Source organism: Epinephelus moara, chromosome 3, assembly GCF_006386435.1.
Source record: "Epinephelus moara isolate mb chromosome 3, YSFRI_EMoa_1.0, whole genome shotgun sequence".
In the NCBI taxonomy this organism is placed as follows: Eukaryota; Metazoa; Chordata; class Actinopteri; order Perciformes; family Serranidae; genus Epinephelus; species Epinephelus moara.
In genome coordinates this window covers 38033323-38058872 of record NC_065508.1, presented here as the reverse complement: position 1 = coordinate 38058872, position 25550 = coordinate 38033323, and positions in this window count along the sequence as shown.

The window sequence follows — 25550 nt, the reverse complement described above, 5'->3', positions numbered from 1 at the left end:
TGTGTTCCTTGTGTCTTTTGAATAATGGAAGTGGCTGGAGACTTATTGAATTCTCTGATTTACTTCCAGCACTTAGAACAACACTCCCCCTTTCTCCATTCACTCAAAACTCAAGCTGCTGGCACTAAGCCCACATTGTATCTGAAATCTTTTTTTCCTTCTTACTTACCCAAGCTTACTCTCTTATGGCACTTGCCGAAAATCGGGCAGACGGGGAGCAAGAGATGTCGAGCAGTGCATAAACCCTGGATTAAATAAAACAGCAGTGAGGGTATTTGAGGATCACCTCTTGCATCTTTTCAAAAAACATACAGTAAATATATGTTGCACCAAAGCACTCTATCAAAACATTTCAAAATGAGGATATTCTACATCAAGTAAAATACTGAACTACAGTGCAAATTATATCCTAAAGTTACAATATGTAACAATAATATTTCATAGTAATCACCTTAAAGGCTAAAACTGTGCTATTAAACCGTATTCAAATTTTATTGTGAAATTCATACAGTAATTTTACAGAAATACACTGCTAAATCACAGTAATGGAGTTTAACTGGGAGATTACAGTGAAATACAGATATTCTATGGGAGCATATTGTTAAATCACAGTAATCTAATGTACATTAACTGTGAGGTTACATACTGTTATATCACAGTATCACAGTCATGTAATGGACTTTAGGTGTAAGATTGCATACTGCTAAATCACGGTAATATGCAGGCATATTTACTGTGAGATCACAGTATGCAGCTGTCATTTCACAACAATTTACTGTAAAAATGACACACTAATTTACTGTGAAAGTGATGCAACTGGTAGCCAGTAATTTACTGTAATGTACAGTGATATTTTACTGATTTTCCCTATTTAAAATACTCAGTATATTCATTTGATCCCATCGGTTCCTTTAACTTGTGCACTGTAATTTAGTCCTTTTTGTGTCTTCTTACATAGTTGGCTTCTGCTTTGTAATTGTTCATATTTCTGGATGGTTCTGGTAATCCAGGATTTCTTGTTGTGGAATGATTTAACTGTCCGCACATCCCAAACTCAACAAGACCAACACATTTTCACTCCGACCTCGTCAAATATTGACGTTTGGTCATGGACTTTCCACATCAAGATATGACTTGCAAAGTACCCTGGCTGCATTGGTTGTTAATGTTCTTGGGCGCTGTGTCAACTTCAGTATGTTACATGCATTGTCTGTTTTCAAAATACACTTTCATTTTCACAGGAAATGTACAGTTTGCTTACAGTCCAGTATCTTTAAAAATAAACGCATGACGTCAGTACAACACTGCAAATTGACATTTTTTACCTTCAACAACAAACACACGTAGTTACGTTTAGCCAACACATGCACGTAGTTGTGTTTAAGCAACAAAAGCATGTAGTTGGGTTTAGGGAAAAAAGAACAGGGTTTGGCTTTACAGTCACACTGGAAATGAACACCAGCCCTTCAGGTGGACCCATCCACCACAAATCCTGCACACCCTAGTCGGACTTTTGGCCCCCTCAACTTACACTGTTGTCCACCCACATTTTCCCCTGATGCCGCTGGGAGGCATAACACAATTACGGCGACCAGCCATGTATAATGCTGAAGTGAAAGAATGACAAAACAGCTGTTTGGCCACTTTTCCTGAACATGGGCAGTGCCACACTGCAGCTGCCTCTGATTAGCATATAGCAGTGATCCACAGCAGGAACAGGACAGCACCTCACATTCCCTCAGTCCTTAATCACTGCAAAGCACATGCCTCCTCTCCTTCTCTTGTCAGAGTCCCCTGGTTTGTCAGATTGGCACATAGAAAAAGAGTCACCTGGTTGAATGGAGCTGTCCAAGATGTAGCGAGTTTCAGTTAAACAAAGGATATTACAGTTTCTGAAATTTCACTGGAAATTGATGTGGCACAGAGGTTGTCCAATTTATTTTCCAAGGCCTGTACAACAGCAGGCAGGACGCTAGTTCAGCTGGGGTCCATCTTCTCCTTAGTGTTTATTGATGTTTACATTTGAAAACCTTAATTTGGCTAGCCAACAGCTAGCTAGAAGAGGCCGACAAGATGAGAGTTTACAGACTGGTGAATTGATTTCTTCATCCTAATGAGTGACTCACAGCCACACCCCACCACTGTCCAAAGCCAGTAACAAAAAGCACCACCAACACTTGCAAAATAGACACAGGAGCATAAATTTAGCACAAATTTAGTGCAGCTGACAGAGAGGCACCTGGAAACATCCACGCCTACGTCAGCCCAACCTCACTGGTGTCTTCACTAATGTAAATATGAGAAGATAAGGACAAAATATTTATTTGTGGAGGAACTTCAGTTGCCTGCTTTAGCTCTTGGTGACATTGAGGTGCACCCAGCTTTGTAAACACTACAAACTGTGACTCTGTCATGTCCTCATTACAACCAAACCCAGACACGTGTACCACCAGACTGCACACAAGCAAAACCTTCTGCTGCTCTCTCACCCCAGGCAAGCCATTTGTTTCTCCCCTCACACTAGCCTACATCTCATGTTCCCACAGTAATCGAACGCATTGCAAAATGATGATTGGACCTGCGGCTTGGATGTGCAGCTCTTCAAATAACAGATGGACATGCTGGCTCATTTGAACAAGAGAAATCCCCTCAGCTTGCTTGGTTTCAGTGAAAGTCAACATTCACAGCACTGTTAGTATGTGCAGCAAACATTTATGTTTCCAGAAGATCAGGGAGTTTAGAGTAACCCTCAGGTCATGGTGGAGAATGCCTTCATGAGCATTTTTTCAGAGTTTGCACTATCCAGAAGCTAAAATATGGCCCCATAGTGCAAGCTATAAAAATGCCTTTAGAAAGCTTGCTGGCATCACAGAAACAAAATTGTGACGAGTGTAATATCACAGCCTCGGCCTCTAGTGTGACGTATGACATACGCATCAGCAGCACTTTCTAAACAATAAAAATGGCATAACATGGCGATGACAATCATCACCATCTCTGTTCAAATCAAATCAAATCAAATCAACTTTATTTATATAGCACTTTTCATACAACAGTAACACAAAGTGCCTCACAGAAGTTAAAAACAACGAAGATCCAAAACAGAAAACAAAAAGAAAAGAGAGAACCCAACCCTCCCACCCAACAAAAATCTATTTAGCTCATAAAATTGAGTTAGTAGCTAGGTAAGAATGATCTAAAGCAGAGACATAAAATGCATCAAAACTAAAATAACAAAAGATAAAGGTTAAATGAGATAAGAACGTAAAAAGAGGAAAGGTAAGAACATAAAAAATAAATAAAAAATAGATAATAGATAAATCGGATTATAAGAGGAATTTAAAATAGATAAATAAAGAGATCAGTTAAAAGCCTGATTAAAAAGATGAGTCTTGAGCCTCTTTTTAAAAACATCAACAGTCTCTGCAGCTCTGAGGTTCTCCGGCAGGCTGTTCCACAATCGGGGGCCATAATAATTAAATGCCGCCTCCCCGTGTGTTTTAGTCCTAACTTGTGGTATGGTTAAAAGGCCGGTGCCGGAGGACCTCAGGGTCCGCGAGGGTTGATATGGTAAAAGCAGGTCAGATAAATAAGAAGGCCCAAGACCGTTAAGACATTTAAAAACTAATAAAAGAACCTTAAAATCGATCCTGAAGCGCACGGGGAGCCAATGCAGCAATTTTAAAACTGGTGTAATGTGCTCCCGCCCTCTGGTCCTCGTCAGCACTCGTGCAGCTGAATTCTGTAATAATTGTAGATTTGAGATACTCTTTTTGGGAAGACCAGAGAGCAGGGCATTACAATAATCTAACCTACAGGAGATAAAAGCATGCATCAGCACCTCCGTGCTGGCCTGAGAGAGAAACGGGCGGACTCTGGCTATATTCTTAAGGTGGTAGAAACCTGCCTTTGTTATGTTTTTAATATGTGGAATAAAACAGAGCTCAGAGTCAAAAATCACACCCAGATTTTTTACAGATTGTGTTGGTTTAAAATCTTGTAGTTTTGGTAAACGTTTCTCTCTCTGGCCTTCAGGACCAATGACTAAAACCTCTGTTTTGTCCTGGTTGAGCTGCAGGAAATTCGCTGCCTGTTCTATGGCAGCTGACCACGTCTTCTGCTTGGAGGGTAAGGGGCTCTCAAATCACATTGTTTTCCCAATATGCAGACATTTATGGCTGTTATGGAGTTAGCTGATAACTGCTGACAGCTCCTTTTTTTCTTTTTCTTTTATTGAGCAGATGGTTTCCACATATAGTCCACATCTACATTTAAAGCAAATTTTTCTGGACGTTACAGTTGTATATGATATCCTGAGATGAATAAAATCAAATGTTGTAGTTTGCACAAGGGTAAACTTGTACTTAAACACAGTAGTGCTTTGAGCTAAATGCTAACATGTTTAGCAGGTATAATGTTCTCCATGTTCACTATTTTAGTTTGCTAAACTGGTTTCAGTGGAGGCAGATACTGATGCTAACTGGGCTGTAGTTTTTTTTTTGTTGTTGTTTTTTTTACCAACAGTCTATAACAGGAATGTTAAGAAGCACCTGGTCAGACATGTGTAAGGAAGGTGATGTTCAGTTCATGCCAGTAAATCTTAGCTTACTTTCATCTAAAATACATTTGGCACTGGAGACACATTTTTTCTCACACACACTTGATAACTTGCAGTACCCTACATTCATATCAAAGACATCTAGCAGGAGTGTCTACAGTTATTGTTGGCAACTGAAACTCTGCCTGGATAATGTTCAAAGATAGCGTTTTTTTTCAAGTGAATGAAGTGCCACATTAATGTATGTATGACGCCATAGCAACATGTTGGGGTGGATGGTGGGCATACAAAGTGTAAAGGTAGGGAAAAATTGTGATTTTGTGTCACAAGGATTGTGAATGTTTTCTAAAATAAACAATCATGATCACAAACCACAATCTTTTCCCCGACCTTAACTAAGTGTTGTACCATAACAAGGTTAGTAATGCTGTAGTCACTATGAGCAAATGTTGTATTGTAAGAGTTAATGTTTTGGTGGAAAATAGGTGAAGTACACTGTCAAAACATTTTTGTTCAGTACTGACATTTTGTGACTTGCCAGATACATTAATTAACATTTCCTTATAATGTTTATAGTAAACAAAATCCAGGCGGAATTACATTTCCCTTTCAACATATTTGCTGTTAAAAATTAGTTTTATATAAATCAAATCAATCAAATCAACTTTATTTATATGGCACTTTTCATACAACAGTAACACAAAGTGCCTCACAGAGGTTAAAAACAACAAAGATCCAAAACAAAAAACAAAAAGAAAAGAGAAAACCCAACCCTCCCACCCCACATAGAGATACGTAAATATACATATACGCACACACACACACACACACACACACACACACACACACACACACACACAAGCTATCACTAAAGAGACATGGCCTAGCACCGAGACCCGAGGCAAGGAAAAAGCCACCTCTGGGGGCCGTCCACACTGAGAGGGCCCACGGTCCACGGCCACAGGGAGCGCCGCCATAGAGACCTCCCCGACCCGGGCAGACATGAGGCTCCACACCGAGGTGCAGTGCCCTACAGCCACCCAGGTCAGAGCGGTCTCCCGACGGCACCCCCATCGGGAGACCAGGAACAACTCTCAGTGTGGTAGGCCCCCATGAGGAAACACTGGAGCTAAAAGCTGAGGGACTAAAACAGTAAGATAGGATAAAAGGTATAAAAAGAACCAAATAAACAAAAAGCTATTTAGCTCATAAAATTGAGTTAGTAGCTAGGTAAGAATGATCTAAAACAGAGACATAAAATGCATCAAAACTAAAACCTATAGGCTAACTAAAGTAACAAAAGATAAAGGTTAAATGAGATAAGAACGTAAAAAGAGGAAGGGTAAGAACATAAAAAATAAATAAAAAATAGATAGATAAATCGATTATATAAACATAATTGCAGTAGACATTTTATTACTGCAAAGCTGATAATTGATGGTAACTGCAAAGAACTTAGATTTGTACTCTTTGGTAACAGAGGATAGCTATCAGAAGTGCTATCCTCTTCCTGTGTTGGTTGCGTAAAGGTTGGTGCACATGCTTTGAATGAAGCCTTCACTTCCCCAGGAGGGAAGATCGTACCAGGTGGCAGACAGAACTGTACAGAGAAAGCAAGGCATGTAGTGAACCAATCTAAACACAGATGGCCTCAATATTCTATAGTCATTACTATGTGCAATCAACATTCACTTCATAATGATAAGTTAAAGCAAAAAACCTGTGTATTTCCACTTTACCAATGGCTCCATTAACCTCTTGCACTCCACCCCCATTTTGTAGCGAAAACGCCTAAAATGACATACCCAAATTAAAATGACTGTAGCCTCTGAACCGCTGCATGCATGAGGTCTTGCCAGAAAGCAAACTCTCTGAAGTTTCTTGTGAAAGTGTTAGAAACACTCTAGGTGATGCAGAGACAGAGTAATGGGTCTCTGAAGTCAGTAAAAAGTTGAAGATTTTGCCTAAAAAAAAATTAAAAATGTTTTTCAGGATGTATAACTGTCTGTGGCTTCATCTGAGCAGGTAAATGACACTGTGGGGCTGTAGGCACACTATCAATGAACATTTGTATCAAGTTTGAAGAAAATTGCTCAAAGTATGACCATTCTACAGTGTTTTTTCCATGAAAAGATCCAGACGGAGCTCCAAATGACAGAGCGCTCACTCTGCTTCAAAACAGTACTATCAGTGATCAAACAACACTCGGCCAGCTTCAAACATCGTACCTTATTGAAATCAGGTGTGATTATGATAGCTGATGTTGTTTATGACAGAAACACCATAAAATATCAGCAAATAAAGTCATATGAAACGTGAAAGTTGTGATCCTACTTTCTAGACGGTATATCTCAGCCAAAAATAGTGGTAGGAGTGAGATCTCACCTTTTATAAACCAGCTACGTATCCACCTACGGCTCGGCATGAGATCGTGAGTAATCCTTTAACTTTTCCCCTCGAAAAATGGCATGACATGGCTTGTCACCACTCATCGCGATTTTGGACTTCTTGTATTTAGGCTGCTCTGGTGCGAAAACCATAAGGAATAAAAGAAAAACGATGTCCGGTGATACCAAGCATCACATGGTTTGATGACGTAGTGCGCCTGTGAGATCCCATTTAACAGAGGAGGGAGGGAGCGCGGACGCCGGCGTCCAAACGTAGTTAAAGAGGTTAATGCATTGCACCAGTAATGCTGTATTCCCACCAAATGCGAATTCGCAAATTCGCGCGTCAAGATTACATACAAAGTCAATGCAAAGACGCGATCAGAAGCGAAATCGCGCCGTGCGGCGTGATGGACACGTCTAGTGCGACGCGATGAACACGATGGACGCGTCCAATGCCTCATCGCTCGAGTTGAAAATATTGAACTTTTGAGGCGAATTCGCGTGACGCTGTGCCGCGAAAGCCAATCAGCGTTGAGATTCTGCTGATGTCACTGGTGTGTGTCCAGTTGTTGACACAGCAATAAACTGCTACTCACCGGAGACAGATGGACAGGCGCTCCGCAGCTGAAATGGAGCAGTCTGTAGTTGGTGTCCTGCCGGGAGATCCTGGCGCCAACCCTCGTCATCAGATCCTCAAACTGGGCCCCAGTCAGCCTGAAGTACCGCTGAAAGCGGCTATCATCCAGACGGAGTTCCTGGAGGAGGTGGTGAAACTCGCCGAGCTGGATGCGCTTCTGCAGGATAGGGTGAACCCAAAAACGACGGCGTTTGGCCCTCCGAAGCATTTGGGACTTCCAGAGCAGGTACAAAGCAGCGATGGTGGTTATCTCAGCCATGGTTGTCAGTGGCTACCCGGAGCTATATGATACTACATGTCTACTCTACAGAGACCGCAACAAAAAGGAGCAGGCTTGGGTGAAAGACGCCGAGGAGACTGGTCTACTTGGTAAGTTCTATAAATATGTGTCTTTAATTAGTTTGCAGAATGGTTGTACTATGAACGATAGCACTAGCTTAGCTCCAGTTAGCACAGCCGGCTTCCCTGCTACTCGTGCAAATGACGTGATAACGCGAATTAACAAAATGGTCCGGCGTCCAAACTCGGGCGTTACGGGCGGTGCGTTACAAGCGATTAAATCGCGTTCATCGTGTTTGGTGGGAACACAGCATAAGCCATGTCAGTGAGTGAGCATGCACAATATCAGAGCCCTCAAACTGGTTCACCTAAATGAGTGCTTATCAAACTTTGATTAGTCAAAGTAACTGCTGTGAGAAGGGTCTACACATCTTGGCACCACCAAGTGGCAACCTCCAGGGCTAAAACATGAAGCCAACACCCAAGTGTCCAAAACTGCAGTTCCTCAAACAGCCACTTGAGGCTGGCTCAAAAATAGAGTAAATCCCCATACACCCCCATGTTAAAATGTCCAACTTTAAAGCAGAAATAAACATGTTTACAGCCAGTGTTGGACAAGTTACTCTAATAATGCAATATATTACATAGTACTAGTTACCTTCATTTGAAAGTAATACGTTACTTTACAATATTACTTTCTGTGTAGAATAATAAGTTCGTTTTTACATTACTTTTGCATTTCTTTCACCAAAGTGACCTCAGAGGAACTAACTTAAATGGATGAGGGTCATGTTTCACAGCAGAAAATCAAAGCACAGACGGTCCAGTTTATTTCAGTTCATTTCAAATCCAGAGCTGACCCATTCATGCACTCACTTACAGCGGTTACCACTTTGTATTGAAATGAAAAAATAAATAAATAAATAAAAAATAAAAAAAGATAAACAATTACATAGCTTAGACCTTTTAAAATAAGTGAGCCTTGGACACAGGGAGGGTCAAGCAGAAGATTGTAGTATCATAATTATAAGGTATGGATAAATATTTGTGGACCTATGATATGAAACACAGTAAACAAATGCTGAAGTTGGCACAATAAATGGAATGTTATTAAGTCACTATGGTGAGTGCAAATTAATACACTGGAGATGGAAGAACCACCTGCTGGTTCTTCATGAGCTGGTCAGCTACAACAGTACTGGAGAGAGTTATGCATGAGAACGGGACGGTGTGCCGGCATTGCCCTGCAGTTGTAGAGGATTTGAATGGAAACACATCCAATGTACACTAACATCATCCAGTTGTGCTGATATGTATATGTGCAGCTCCGTATGCCCACTGCCTTCAGGCAGCCTTAGGATACAACAGTAGAGCGGAATAAGTTGCAGGCGCTGAAGGTGTATTAATGGAAACACACTAAACATAATGCAACGTCCCAGATGTGCCGATCACTGGCATCCTCCAATAATGTAGTGTATAATTGTAGAGGGAGCAGATGTGTAGTAGGAATGTATGTGTGTACCTGGTTATGTGGGGAACATATAAGGTGAGGGACCGGAGGTATGTGTGTTATGGAAGGAACGTGTAAATAACGAAAACTAAAGAGCTACGTACGTTTCCCGTCTGGATCTCTAAACAGTCCCTGAGCACGACATGTTACGTGGTGTTAGAAGAGTGCTGGATCCCGTCTCAGAAGATCGTTCGGAAGAAGTTTTCGGGCGAGTTAAATAAATAAATAAGCGCGACTCGCGAGTACCGCAACGCACGAAGCTAAGCTAACTCTAGCCGGCAGTTAGAAACTGTGTGCAGTAAATAGCGAATTAAACAGACGGCGAAGGAGCGTCTTTACACAAAATGTCAACGGACCACGACAGGGAGCATGTTTAACAACAACAAAGAGGAAGAACAATGGATTCCCTTTTCTCCATAAGCCCACCAGAAAACTTTGACTTCTCAGACTTTGCCAACTGGCCCAACTGGATTCGCCGTTTTGAAAGGTTTCGGATGGCAGCCGGACTGAACAGTAAGGATGAAGAATATCAAGTGAACTCCTTAGTTTATGCTATGGGTGATAAAGCTGATGACATTTTGAGCACACTAGGCTTAAGCACTGAACATTTAAAGAAGTACAAGGCAGTAAAGGAAGCCTTTGATAAATACTTCATATGCAAATACAACGTGATCTATGAAAGGGCTCGTTTCAACAAGGGAAGCCAAAAGCCAGGAGAATCAGCTGAGACCTTCATCACGGCAGTTTATAAACTAGCAGAACATTGTCAATATGGACCTCTGCAGGATGAGATGATCAGAGACCGGTTGGTGGTAGGAATAAGGCATCACGCCTGTCTGAAAAACTACAAATGGACAGTGGATTAACATTAGAAAAAGCTGTTACCACGATAAGACAACATGAAGAAATTAAGAAACAGCAACCCATAGTGAGAGAGACAAATGCTACGGAACAGAAAGAGGCAAACGTGGACTTAATGAAATTCAAGAAAAAGTCACACAGAGAACACCAGACAGGGAAGACAACCTATGGAAAGGGACAAAAAGATTTCCAAATAGGACAGAAAAACTGTGGACGATGTGGAAAAGGACCAGTACACTCCCTGAACAACTGCGCTGCACGGGAAGCAGAATGCAGAAAGTGTCGGAAGAAAGGACACTTTGCAGCTGTTTGCAGATCAGGTAGAGTTGGTGCAGTACTTGAGGAGGAGGAAGAAGAGGACACTCTTTTCCTTGGAGCGGTGTCCACAGGAAAGAAACGTGAAACATGGAAAAAGACACTGAAAGTGAATGGCCAAGTCATCACCTTTAAGTTGGATACAGGGGCGGACGCAACAGTCATCCCAGCTACTGCGTACTCAAAAGTATGGCACGGCCCACTCACCAAAGCAACAATACCATTGTGTGGGCCCAGCAATGAACCTCTAAAGGTGACAGGTCAGTTCAATGGAGTCATGGAATATAAGGACAGGAAAACAACACAACCAGTGTATGTGGTACAAAGGCTAGCTACTCCTCTGCTTGGTTTTCCAGCAATCTCAGACCTGAAGCTACTGCATCTTGTTGACAGTGTTCGAGAGCTGGAGGCCGACATGAAAAAACAATACCCCAAGGTCTTCACAGGACTGGGCTGTTTAACAGGGGAGTACAGAATTAAGCTGAAAGAGGACGCCAAGCCCTACGCATTGTCGCTGCCACGACGTGTACCTCTACCATTATATGACAAGGTCAAAGTGGAGCTCCAAAGAATGGAAAAAATGGGGGTAATTATGCCCATCGAAGAGGCTACAGATTGGTGCGCAGGAATGGTTGTGGCACCAAAGCCCAGAGACAAAATCAGAATCTGCTCTGATATGACCCATCTGAATGAGTACATCTGTCGAGAGAGACATATCCTGCCAGCCGTTGATGAAACCCTGGCCAAGCTTGCAGGGGCAACCGTCTTTACAAAGCTGGATGCTACGGCTGGATTCTGGTAGATACCCCTACATCCAGAATCAGTCCCGCTGACCACGTTTATCACCCCTTTCGGGCGATACTGCTACAAGAGACTGCTGTTTGGGATTTCATCGGCACCCGAACACTTTCAGAAGCGGCTAACACAGATGCTGACAAGGGCTGGAAGGGACAGTGTGTCATGCAGATGACATCCTTGTCTTTGGATCAACGCGTGAACAACATGACCACAGGCTGCACAGAGTGTTGGAGCGGCTCCAGGAGGAGGGCCTGACGCTCAACAATGACAAGTGTAAGTTCGCTGTCAACAAGGTCATGTTCCTGGGCCACATCGTCAGTGCACAGGGCATTGAGGCAGACCCGGGAAAACTCATGGCGATCAGAGAAATGCCTACGCCCAAAGACGCAGCTGATGTGAAAAGGTTTGTGGGCATGGTTAACTACGTGGGAAAGTTCTCTCTACACATCGCAGAGCTCACACAACCGCTACGAGACCTGCTCAAGACAGACAATGAGTGGGTATGGGGGAGCGCACAGCAGAGAGCGTTCGACGAGCTGCGTAAGGAACTGAGCTCACCAACAGTTCTGGCACAGTACTGCCTGAACAGAGAGACAATAGTTGCAGCAGACGCTTCTGTTATGTCTCAGAGGCAACCGTCTGGAGATTGGCGGCCAGTCACCTTTATCTCACGCAGCATGACGGACACGGAGCACAGATACGCCCAGATAGAAAAAGAGGCGCTTGCACTAACCTGGGCGTGAGAGAGTTTTCAGTCTTACCTGATAGGGATGGACTTCCTGATACAGACTGATCACAAGCCTCTCATCTCCCTGCTAGGCAGCAGAGCGCTAGATGACTTGCCACCTCGCATCTTAAGATTCAGGCTGCGATTGCTTCTCTTTATGTATAAGATTGAACACATACCTGGAAAGAAACTCATCACACCGGATGCGCTGTCCAGGGTGCCGATCCAAGCCCCGCCTACAAAAGAGGACATGCAGCTGGAACAGGATGTGTGTGCGTCCATCAACCTAATAATGGAGCACTTGCCAGTGTCAGACCAGAGGCTGGTGCAGATCAGGACAACACAGGACACAGATGATGTCTGCAAAAGACTGAAAAACATGGTGCAAACAGGTTGGCCTCTAAGCAGAAAAGCTCTTCCACCTCAACTGCAGCTGTACTGGCAGTATCACCAGGACCTGCTGGTTGCAGACGGACTGCTGATGAAAGGAGAAAGACTCATCATACCTGTCGCAATGCAAGAGGAAATGCTCAACAAAATACATGAAGGTCACCAAGGCATGACAAAGTGTGCCGCCAGAGCGCAGCAGTCCATGTGGTGGCCAGGACTGACGAAATAGATTAAACAGAGAGTGGAGAACTGTGCAATCTGTGCATGTGAGGCTCACAATGCACCAGAGCCGCTGCTGACTACTCCGTTGCCTGACAGGCCATGGCAGCGGGTGGCAGTAGATCTTTTCCAGTGGGACAATGCCATGTACCTCATGGTTATTGATTACTACTCACGCTACACTGAAGTAGCTAACCTTACCTCCACCACCACCACAGCCCATGTGACAGGAAAGTTGAAGTCTATTTTCGCACGTCATGGGGTTCCAGAGACTGTTATCATAGATAACGGCCCCCAGTTCTCTGCAGAGGAGTTTGCAGTCTTCGCCAGAGACTATGATTTCGCTCACACGACTAGCAGCCCTCGCTATCCTCAAAGTAACGGAGAGGCTGAGAGGGCTGTGAGGACGGTGAAATCTCTCCTGAAAAAGGGGGAGGATCCACACAAGGCTCTCATGGCTTACAGAGCCACTCCCTTGTCACACGGATCATCTCCTGCACAGCTGCTGATGGGCCGTAACATCAGAACATCCCTGCCCGTCAGTCGAGAGAAACTACAGCCGGGATGGCCGGACCTCCAAGCTTTTCGAAGGAAGGATCAGGACTTAAAGGAGAAACAGGCCTTCTGGTTTGACAACAGACACAACACAAAAACAAGACAAGAGCTCAGACCAGGACAAAGGGTCTGGGTGAAGAACACTAAGGAAACAGGGACTGTCAGTGGTTCAGCTCAGACACCGAGGTCTTATAACATAGACCTGCCCTCAGGAAGTCTCAGAAGAAACCGATCGCACATCAGGGTTATTCCAGAGACTCCCAGAGAGACTAGATCACGCCGGATCACAAGACCACCAAAAAGACTGAATTTATAGGCTAGATAGAAAGCTGTGGTTTGTTTCACAGGGCAGAATAAACCCTGCACAGCTTCGGGACTCGGGTAGTCCACCCTGATCCCTAGACAGAAAAGACATTCATGTTCAAGGTTTGTTAATGGAAAAAAAAGGGAGAATATCATACTGAAAAAAAAAGAAAGAAAAAAAACACTAGACAAAGTGTCAGTTTACAAATGGTTATGTGTTGTTATATAGAAAGTGTTAACCAGAAAATATTTACAGGTGACGTTATGCACTACTGAAAAAAAACAAAGAGATGAGAGGACAAGTAATGCGGGTTAACTGAATGTTTAGTAATCAGGTTTACTATTCTTATTTACTGTTCAAGTTTATTTTGCAAAATACAGTAAAGACAAAAGAAGCTCTTTTAAGAAAGTGACAGTTAACTAAAAGGGGGAGATGTAGAGGGAGCAGATGTGTAGTAGGAACGAATGTGTGTACCTGGTTATGTGGGTAACATATAAGGTAAGGGACCGGAGGTATGTGTGTTATGGAAGGAACGTGTAAATAAAGAAAACTAAAGAGCTATGTACGTTTCCCATCTGGATCTCTAAACAGTCCCTGAGCACGACATACAATAATGACATGTCAACATACAACAAGGGAATATTCAATATCTCTGACAATATCAGGCCAGTTTGAGGGCTCTGATATTGTCAGAGTAAGGCTGGAGGATATTGGGGATATTGGGGATCAACTCTCATTGTAGCCTGACCTGAATCCAAGTTGTCCTTGTCAGTCTTTTCGCCTGGTTCAAAGGTTTGGACTGTAAAAGTGGATGAAGGCTGTCCAGTAGTGATCAGCTAAAATCGGACTGTAACGCCATTTTGTCCTAATAAGAATTTCACTTTCACAATAGATTGCTTGAGGGGGAGGAGTCGGGCCGCCCCATCAACAACATATTTGGTGTGACTGGATCTGGATCAGCAAGGTCAGAGGAGATGTATCCGAGAGGTTTGGAGTTCAAAATGCCCTCCACTTCAATCAAAACTGTGTGTAGGACTGTTTTCATTGTAGGCTGATTTCCTAGAGCAACACTGAGAGCCATTTTTATTGATTTAATCTCTTGTTCCCAGCTTCCGCCAAAATGTGGGGCAGATGGAGGATTGAAGTAAAAGTTCACCTGTGTGTGGGCTAGTTGCTCTTTTAAGTCAGGTGCCATGGCCTGAAAGGCATTTTGTAGCTCTGCCACTCTGGCTTTGAAATTAGTCACGCAGTCAGAGAGGAGTTCAAATGGTGGGTTCCCTCTGCGTGAGACAAATCTTCTGAAGGCCATTAAGAATGTGTCTGCGTCCATACTGTCAAGCAACTCGAGATGTATACAGCGTGTTGTCAAGCACTTAAAGGCGCCGTATGTAAGAATGTGGCCAAAACGGTTACTGCACTCAAATTCAAAATACTGCCGCGAGTCGTGTCTGCCCCCCCTCCCCTACAGATTCGAGGTTGCTGGACAGCGGCACGCTGAGATTTGTTTGCCCACGGGCGGCTGCTGTGGCAGGGCCACGTCGCAGCGTCCTTGATCTTCCAGCGGACCGTTCAAGCAAGTCCGGCTTCTCTGCTGCTAACGCTGCTGCCGGGATACAGCGGAGGAGGAGCCGGCTGCTAATGCTATGTACCGGGACTAGGGTTGGGTCGGTTCTCGGTAATACCAATTCGGTCCGGTACTCCGTCTTGGACCGGTTTTTATTTTTTGAGACCGACCGGACCGCATACTCGGGCAGAACATACGCGGAGCGGACGCCGCGGAGGTCCGCCCAGTAAAAGTGGACGTCCGCAAGCTCTGTGCACGCAAAGCACGACCGCGCAGACTTCGCTCCGCGCACCAGTGTCACACAAAAGACTGTTCGGCATGTATTTTTCACATCACGGGGATTTTTCACGGACATTTTTACACGTAGTCCGCTCCGCTTATAGTAAGCCCGAGTCTTTGAGCACCTGTGTCTGCCTCTTCACCAAGCGCACAGCAAGCAGGGGAGAGAGAGGGGGGTGGGGCGGGGACTGAGCTAGGAGGTGCAAGTGCGCATGCGCCTCTATTGTAGCCTGGAGTTTGTTTAATAGTGACGGGGAGTTGATAATGGCGGACAATTTAGTCTCGACGAAATCAAGGAATGCGCCATTATTATTTTTTTTTTTCTCATACCGACCCAACCCTAACTGGGACACTACTAATGCTGCTTGCTGTGCTGCTAACGTTTGTTTCTCAAAAAAATCAGTCGGGTCGATGACCCACCTGCACATGGGCTACAGTGTGTCTTGGCGTTTTTGGGAATCAAAATGAGGTCGTTTGGGTTTAGTTGCACCGTCAGCCATTGAAGCTCAGTCGTAACTGTAACTGATGCTGAGACTCTACTGACTGTGTGACTGGTAGATGGCGGTGGGTGGCGCAACAGGCCCAAACACAAATTCAAAACATAAACATGATTTGCAGACCATAACATTTTTTTGTAAATGTGAATATTCTGGCTGTACTGTTGTCGGTGAGATCAGTATGTTATATTAAAGCCGCTACAAGGAACTTTTAACTGATATGCAAAAGTCTCTCGTTTCTGCTTATGTCTGTGTGTGACCTACAACAACAAATGAGACCATTGGTGGGAAGATAAGCTATTTTTATATAGTGTATATCCATACCTTTAGGAAACTGTCTCCGGGTCCGCCCCAGGTCGCTTCCAGGACGAAACGATTTACGGCACTCAGACGGCACACGTCATCTTACCTAGCTGCTTACATTTATAGTGACTCTTATAAATAGTCGCTATTCCTCCTCCTCGACCCGACGTCCGCGGGGAGTTAAAATAGCAGCAATCATCGGGTAAAAGTTCTGTGAAAGCACTGGACTCACCAACAGTCAGCCACGTCTCAGTCACACAGAGAAAATCCAATCCTCGGGAAGTCAGGAAATCCTTCAGGATAAACGTTTTGTTCACTAGCGATCTAGCATTTACCAGCCCAATCCTGGCAGCTGTCCGGGGAGCCACACACAGAGGCCGCAGGTTGCGCAGATTCACCCCGCGCCAGCGGGGATGAGGAGAGCAGGGGCCGCAGGGCTGGAACACCTCATCCGGGCCGACAACAGGTACCAGCCAGGCATTGACAGGGTCCAGCGAGTGCCGAGAAATAAAGAGGCGAGGCACCGCTCCATACTCAGTCCAAGAAGCCATGGAAGTGCTCGCCAAACAGGCCTTCAGCCTTATCAGCCGACCTCTGCGTTTACCCCGGTGGCAGTGGCGCTTACGCCGGAGAGGTGGAGCGGGGCGCGGCAGAGGTGAGCTGGGATCCCCGATAGAAGTGGGGGCAAAGTTTTCCCGTCTTGTTGTTTCATTCATCCCCAAAACAAACACATGCGCGAGCCAGGTAAGCGTCTTTACGACAATACGCGCTAGAGCTCATGGGAAATTTAGGCTTCATTCTGGCAAAACACTACCGCTTTTGTCCACATAGGCCATAAGGTGAACACAGTTATCGTTTCATCTCGTTCCGACATCTGGGGACTACACGATCTTTACTTCATAAAAAAGATCGATACATGTTCAGCTAATCAGCGGGAGTTCGTAGCTCATAACCCCGCAAGAGTCCTGTGATCGGGGTCGTAATTCGGCACTTGTTGTGATCTGTTCCGCCTGAGCGTAATGAGATTTGGTACGCAAGTGGTGGCACGGCCGTCACGTGATTGCGCTACACCAATAAGGTACCCGCATTTCGTGTCGCCATGGTTTCATTCAGCAGAGGAAAACAGACCCGGAAGTCCTCAAAAGTGAGCAGAAATGAGCTGAAACAGCGCTATTCACATCGCCATGTCCATGATACACGATGAGACAAATAGACAATAAGATGAACTAAGCAAAAATGTCTTAAAACACATTTGATTCAATACCTGGGCATAACCGACGTATTATTAGCCTACATAGACAACTGTCCAGTACGGAATATGAGAACGGCCATGTTTTTTTTTTTTTTTTTTTGTGTGCACTGTTATCTCGTGATAACGACTTATTATTTCGCTATCTATAACAAAGATTGTTTTCTCGTGATAACGAATTAATTATCTCGTTATCTCGACATAACAAAGATTGTTTTCCCGTGATAATTGTCAAGTCTGATGATTGCGCACTAGTTAACGTGATCGTCTTGATTTCAGCCTACAAGAGCTGCCATGGTCCTGCTAGATGCCTCCTGCTGCTGCTGCTGCTGTTATCATTAGTCACACTTCTACTGTTATTATACACATATGATTGTCACATACCGTATATTTCCAAATAGTCGCATGGTGGCATATAGCCGCCGGGCACCTAATAGCCGCCGGGGGTTTGACCCCATTTTGCGTATTAAACACCGGTACGATTAAACGCCGGGGCGATTATTTCGTCATTCATTGCCTCAAGGAGGGACAGCCCTGCAGGCAGGGAGAGAGCAGCTCGCGAGGGCGAGTGGCTACATCTCTCCCACATCAAATATCCGTGATCACCTACACCCGCTTGCGTAAAAGCGCACACAATTCCGTGTCCTCTCACCGTGGATGCTGTGATTTGATGGCCCGGTACTCATTGTAGCCCACTCTTATAAGACCCAACAATAATAATAATAATAATAAGCTACTGTGGGCCATGCCTTTTAATGAAATTACCAGATGAGTTCGCTGACAGGAGTCAGATGTTATCCATGATAGCAGTGTTGTGGAATCTGTCCAGAGGGTCACTGATATTAATGGAAGAGTTCTGTAGAGAGAAGGTTAAGAGCTGAGCATCAGACAGGGCTGCACATTGTTCCAGGCAAGGGATAGATAGCTGGCGTTTAGGGGCTATACGGGATCGGCCATGATGAAGCTGACATGGACTAAATGTGCTCATCTTTGGTGTGAGGGAAGGCCACAACACCATATACACATTCAGAGGCATCACAGAATACATGCGTAGGGGACTCTAAGGTAGCTGCATTGGCACAGTGGGGCAGATAACAGTGAGGAAAGTGAATATCTGGGAGATTTTGCAGTTCCAACTCCCATGCCTTCCATTTCTCCAACATACTGTTCGTTTTGATGATGCATACAGGAAAGGTCAAAGCAGACTCTACCTGCTGAGGCGGCTCAGGTCTTTTGGAGTACAGGGGGTGCTCCTGAAGACCTTCTTTGACACTGTGGTGGCATCAGCCATCTTTTACGGAGTGGTCTGCTGGGGCAGCAACGTCTCGGTTGCAGATAGGAAGAGACTGGACAAGCTGATCAAGAAGGCCAGCTCTGTCCTGGGACGACTCCGACCCCCTGCAGGAGGAGATAAAAGCTCTGGAGAGCTCCTTCAGCGATAGACTGATTCATCCAAAGTGTGTGAAGGAACGCTATTGCAAGTCCTTCCTGCCTGCTGCTGTCAGGCTACATAACCAGCACTGCTCACAGTAAACTGCACCATGGACACTGTAGGGACACTATGGACACTTTATAAACACCACTATAAGCATTGCTGTCCCCCTTGTCGTTGTTTATTTACACATACAATATTCACTTTGCACAAAATATGCTCACTTTAATCCATTGCTCACTTTTTATCCACTGCTCATTATTATTATTATTATTATTATTAGTATTATTATTATTTATTGCTGTTTCTTGTATTTTTTGTACTTTTTTTTTGCATGTCTAGTTTTTTTTTAAGTTTTTAAATATTGAATCTTTAAACTGACTCTTTCCCCTTGACTGCTGTAACACTGGAATTTCTCAATTGTGGGATCAATAAAGGTGTATCTTATCTTATCTTATCTTATCTTATCTTATCTTATCTTGTTATCCCATTCTCTCTCTTTCTTCCAAAAATCCTGTACAAGGATATTAGCAGCGTTGTGAAAGGAGTCAAATATCCCAGATGATCATATTGACTTGCCAGCGCTTTATATATATTCCTCATTCGGGGTTGATGGTCGGTGATGGACCTGTTCTTGTAACTCAGCATATCTGTGAGGCCAAGTGTCAGTTCTTTGGGATCACCATTTTCTGAGAGCCACAGTTCACAGATTTTAGATTTTGCATCTGGGGGAGATGTTGTATGAAAGCTGGATCCTTGCTAGCCCATTGTCTGATGTCAAACCCACCATCAGTGAGTAGAGGTCTCATTTCATCAATCAAGGACTTGGCTGCAAGGGAGGAAGGAAAACTTTGGAGACATTTATCAACGTAAAAACAATGTTGGACAGACTGAAGGACATCCTCATTTCCATCACAATGATCTTGGACATGTTTGTGGACTGCATAGGTGGCACAACATGGGCTGCAGGTTGTTCCAAATGGCAAAACTTGCGATTCATAAACACTGGGCTCCTGATCTAGCTGCATCCCTCTGCATATAAAACGTAGTAGGGGTTTGTCGTCATTCAAAAGGCATACCTGATGGAACATACCTTTGATATCTCCACAGATGGCTATGGTGTGTTGGCAAAACCTGAGTAGAACTCCAAAGAGAGAGGGACCCAGTGTTGGGCCAGGCAGAAGACATCTGTTCAGGTTGTGTCCCATGTATTCAAAGGAGCAGTCAAATACAGTCCTGTGTTTGCTGTGTTCAACAATGTGATGTGGGAAATACCAGGTTTCCTGTGATTGGTCTTCCTCCTCCCTGGGGATCCTCCGAACATAGCCAGACTGCACAAGCTTATTCAGTTCATCTTGTTATTTATCAGACAAATCAGGGTCCTTGGACAGGCATCTTTCTGTAGCACAGAGACAGGGCAGGACAGCTTCCTTAGGTGCTTTAAGAACGGGAATGTTGGGGAGCTCTTAGCAATGGAGTGGCATAATGGATTACACCATCTATTTCTACTCTGACTGTCTTGGAATGGAATAGATCAAGGGCTAACTTGTCTTGTTTTGACCTAGTGACTGTCTTTTCATTCACATAGGGCAGAGTGTCAGTCTGCCAGATTCTTTCCATATTCCTCAGCAGTTCACTTTTAAAGCAGGTAAGAGTGAATGAGAAGGTATGCTGGGTTTGGATTAAGCAGGCTGGCCCTTGGAGAGCCCATCCTAACCTGGTATGTACTGATAATGGGCCACCAGGGCATTAGCAGTACATACTGCTCTGTACATACTGAGCACTGGCTCCGTGGCTGTAATCAGATGTCGATCAGATCAGTCTGAGTCGATGAGGACCAGAGGGCACACATGATTGATAGGCTGTAATAGAATACCTCTGAGATGTTGATACTGCTCTTGTAGCTGCTTGGACAATCCAAGATTCTCTGCAGTGACTGCTCCATTGATGACATGTCTCTTAGTTGGCTGGTCAATGGGGGAGATTTCAAAGGATACAGACGCTTCATTCAGTTGCACTACATCTTGTCTCACAGTGCATAGTGAGATGGTTTCAGGTTGTATTGTGAGGCCCAAACACTGGGCAGCTTGGGGAAGCAGGATAGATCTGTTTGCACCATCATCAAGAACTGCATAAGTTGTGAGGGTACTTTCTCCATTGTGAAGACATACTGTACATTGACAACTTTCAACATGACTTTATTGGAGCAGTTGGGTTTGTCCATGTAAAGGAGCTCTGAGGGAAAGGTTGTTAACATCACTGTGGCAGATTTGTTGACACTGACGTCATGGAGAACAGTGAAATGAAGTTCCTTACAGATGTTACATGGCCTCCTTAAGGTGCATTTGTCCATTTTGTGTATCCTCCCACATTTACGACATCTCTCCTTCTCTTTGATCCATTTCACAATGTCATTTTAGAGAGTTTTTTTTTTTAACTCTGTGCATGAACCAAAGGAAATGGTATCTAATATCACAGTAGGGACAGTAAGATTTAGGCTTGTTAGCATTTGCCTTTTCTTTGGCGTAGGCTCATGTCGTGCTATCCATCTCAGATGTGGTCGACAAGTACTTGCCTGGAGGGCTTGCATTCCTTTCCGGTTTGTGGTCTGTCCTGTTTGTAGAGCTCAATTGCTCTCTCTGATATATGTTTGGCTCTTAACTTTGACTGTAGCCAGGTTGAAAGGTCAAGGAGGGAGTACGTCTGGTTTGCTTGCCCAGTCAGAATGCTGCGATTGATACAGCGCTCAACAAATCCATCTCTGTATGGCACAGGGAGTTTACTGAGGAGCCAGTCAACATGAGAGCCATATCTTAATTCAGACCCATCAGGGCCCCCTAGGGACACAAGAGCATGGACAGAAAGGGAAAAATCATCAAAGGCCTCTACATCACACATGGTAAAACATCATCAAACACTCAGGCAGCATGGAAATGTTTGAAGACATAGAGGAGGAAGTGAGGTCCTGCCTCTTACTTATATACTTAGATGTGGGAGGAGCTACCAAAACTAGGTCAAACTGAACCACCTTGTGATGTCCCCTTTGGTATGTGAGGTGAATTAACTTGCAGTTTCTGACAAATGGGTAACGTCACAGTAGCTATGTCCATTATTTATACAGTCTACGGTTTTCATTAATGTTGAAACACCTGTTAAAGCAGTAAATGGTAAAGAAAGGTGCAGGATACCCACATGACTCATTAAGTCATCTTTATCAGTCTACATATTTTAAAGCAACCTCTGTCATGACATCACAGTGTGCTCTGAAACATGCATACAGATAAAGATGATTGCAAAGATGTCTCTGAAGTGTGCATCCATTTAACGGTCTTTGTAAAAATTTCTGACTGTATAGTAGAAGCACCAGTGTCTCTTGAAGAGAGTAAATGTATGTAGGAAACATATTTCTACAGATAAAAGCAACACTGCAACAATGAGAGGAGGCTGAAACAGTAATACCTGCCCCTAGTTGAGCTATTATTGATCGGTTTTGCTGCGAAGCCATTGCCGCACTAGTAAAGGAGCAGACAGCAGTGCCAGCTGTCAGAGCCCAGTGGACTTTGCTGATTTAGCTCCTCTCACAGCCAGAGAGCCCCCTGATTGATAAAGATTCAGCAGCTGAGTGATTCAGTCATATGGTAACTCAGGGTGACATGCTTTCTCACATGATGCAGCCTCACTCCATCTCTCTAACCCTCAGAGGTATAATATATGATTGTGTACTCCATGGTCTTACACTAAATGTGCCAGTCAATGAACTCAATGGCCTGATTCATTTAGTAAATGTTTGGCTTACTGCTCTGACTCAGAAAGCATACTGTCATTTTTGCAGCACACATTAATACTTCAGGACTTTTTGCATGCAGCAAGCATATTTTTGTGAAAAATTAAACCTTTTCTCTAGGTTTATGCCTGAGGGAGCAAAGTTGTCAGTTATCCAGGCGTGTGTCTGCCAGATCTCAATTTCATGTAATTTATTGCTTCTCTTGTGGTTTGTTGAGGATTGTGTTGCAAGGCATATTGAAAAAATGATAGTGTCTCTTTTTCTTACTTGTATTGTGTCATGATGTTTTGAAGTAATTTGACTAAGGGTGGGACCAGGCGGGCGCATAATGCAGCAAAGGGAGCCACTTGAGTGGTTTCAGCTCACAAGACAGTAGAGGGAGAGCCACAACAAGTGAAAACATTTAGCTCCGTGGATAAAATCAGCTTCAGTGGCCAGGTTTGGATATACTTAACCTGCCCTTTGGGCCAGGACGACATGCCAAAAGAGAGCATGGAACATTATTTAAAGGTGTTGAGTTCATGTAGTAAAACCACCCCAACCTTTACAGTGGGACAAACACTTGTTGAACAAGAATGAGAGTCTAAAGCCGTACCTACGGCTCTGTGAGGTGGAACTTAGGCACAGTGGGGCTTTGAGCTTAATGCTCACATCAGCATGTGAACACACTCACAATGATTATGCAAACATGCTGATGTTCACCTTAGTTAGTGAGCATTAAGAAGAAGATAAACTTTATTAATCCCTGAGTGGAAATTCATTTTTTTCATTCAGTTGTCATATACACACAGGCAGTTCTTAATTTGTAAAATTAGAAGTAGGGGAACACTTTTGGCCTCTGAGAGAGCAGTGTTCCCCCACTCCCAAAAGTGGGGGAACACTTTTTTAAGCGGCACCCGAGCCGCCTCACTGCGCAACTCCGAATGGAATGGTTGTGACATCTAGTGTTGTCACGGTATCAAAATTGGGACCCACAGTACGATACCAGTGAAAGTATCACGGTTCTGAGTAGTATCACGATACCACAGCAAAAATGAGGCAGATGTGCCTTTTGTCATTTATAAAAAGATAAATCACTTTTCTATAATACATCAATGATATTTCAATGGAATAAATTACTTATTGACTTATTCATACTTCAAAAACAGCATCAATAAGTGATTAACATAGGGGGGATCAAAATAAAATAAATAAATAAAATAAAAATCAACCAGCCACCCTCCTCCCCTGACAAGTAAAGAACAGTCCCTTCATAAGTAAAGAACAGTCCCTAAAGTGCGGTGAGGTTTGTGGACCGTTACCTGCCACAAAGAGAGAAATGTGAACGGCTCGTTTCTCCTCTGACACGCCACATACCTGTGTGCCGCCACGGCTCGGTTGTCCAGGTACTACTGGGCAGTCATGACGCCAACGAAAGAGGAAATTAGGCTACTGGACCTGGAGTCGGACTTCTCTGTCGCCGGTAAGCCGTTATCTTGCGCCGCGGAGCCGCCGTAGGCTATTTGACCGCCGTATTCCTGTCTGTGACCCCCGTTCAACCCACAACCAGCAGGATTCGCCTTTTGTTTCTGCTGCTGGTTGAAATCTGTACTCACACAGCGTGCTGAATGATTTATTTTGCTGGCACAAAACTATTTTTAGTCACAAATGCGAGTAAAATGCTCGCACGTAGAGCTCTGTGGAAAACAAATCAATGCCGACAAGTAAAACAAAATAAATAATAACTTTCACTGCTCAAAGATACTCACATGTCTGGAAAACAAACCACTACAGCAGCATATTGAGTGCCAGGTGGCCAGCACGCGCCGTTATTGGATGGCGCATGGACACTCACCCTCTTGCGATTGGACTTTGAACTTATCCCACATTAGTGGTACGTGAGGCACTGTAGTACTACGGTACTCCACCCTGCAACACTAGTGACATCAGCCAATACTGTATGTAGTTTTTAGATGTGAAAAGTTCTAGACCCATGCAAATTAGTTCCGGAATGCACCAGGGCCTTTTCTGAAAAGATTCTGGTATGCCTTCCAGTACGTTCCAGCTCAAGTCAAGCACTGCACACAGGCCTCCAAGTACACACACATGCACAAACAGGACCTATACATGCATTAAATGGAGAGATGTCAGAGATGTCTTGGACAGGCACCCCAAGTAGTTGGGGGTTCAGTGCATTGCTCAAGGCATCTTGGCAGTGCCCAGGCGTGTGTACGGGGACTTTAGCCGGTACCATCCAGTTACCTAAGCCAGGTCCATATGGACTGAGCTACTGCCGGCCCAAGCATTTTAGCATGTTAGTATGCTAGTATTTGTTAATTACCACTAGTAGTAATGTCATTCCCATTAGCAGAGGCTAATCAGCTATGGCTGACGTAGACTTGTGTGTGTGTAAGATTACTTGCATCTTGCAGTGAGGATTGCAAATTGCAACCAGTTAAAACTTCTCCTGGTGTTCATTTTTTAGAGGGTTTTTACCATGAGCTTCATTATCCACAGAGGTCTATTCTTCTCCAAAACCAACAGACCAGCTGAAAAACTACTTAACACAATTCCATGTTTTTCTGATGCTGCTCGTAGCACAAAGTGCTGCTAACTATGCTGGCCGACACAAAACTCGAACCCTGTGTAAGAGGATATGCTCTTGCTTATACGCAATTTCTGTCAATTCTTCTAAAAGATATTTTCTCATTTGGTATATTGATAATGTGTGGTGGTAGGTGGTGGTAGTTGCTGATGCAGTGGCCATGTCAGTGGATGTCTGCATAAGATACCAACGCACAAAGGCACCAGTCATATGTTATGAAATGCACCAGCCAGTGGCAGTTTGTAACGCCGATGTTGACTATGTAATGTAAGAGGCTGGAAAGTTTCTCTATAGGCAAGAGGGGTGGTGGATGGG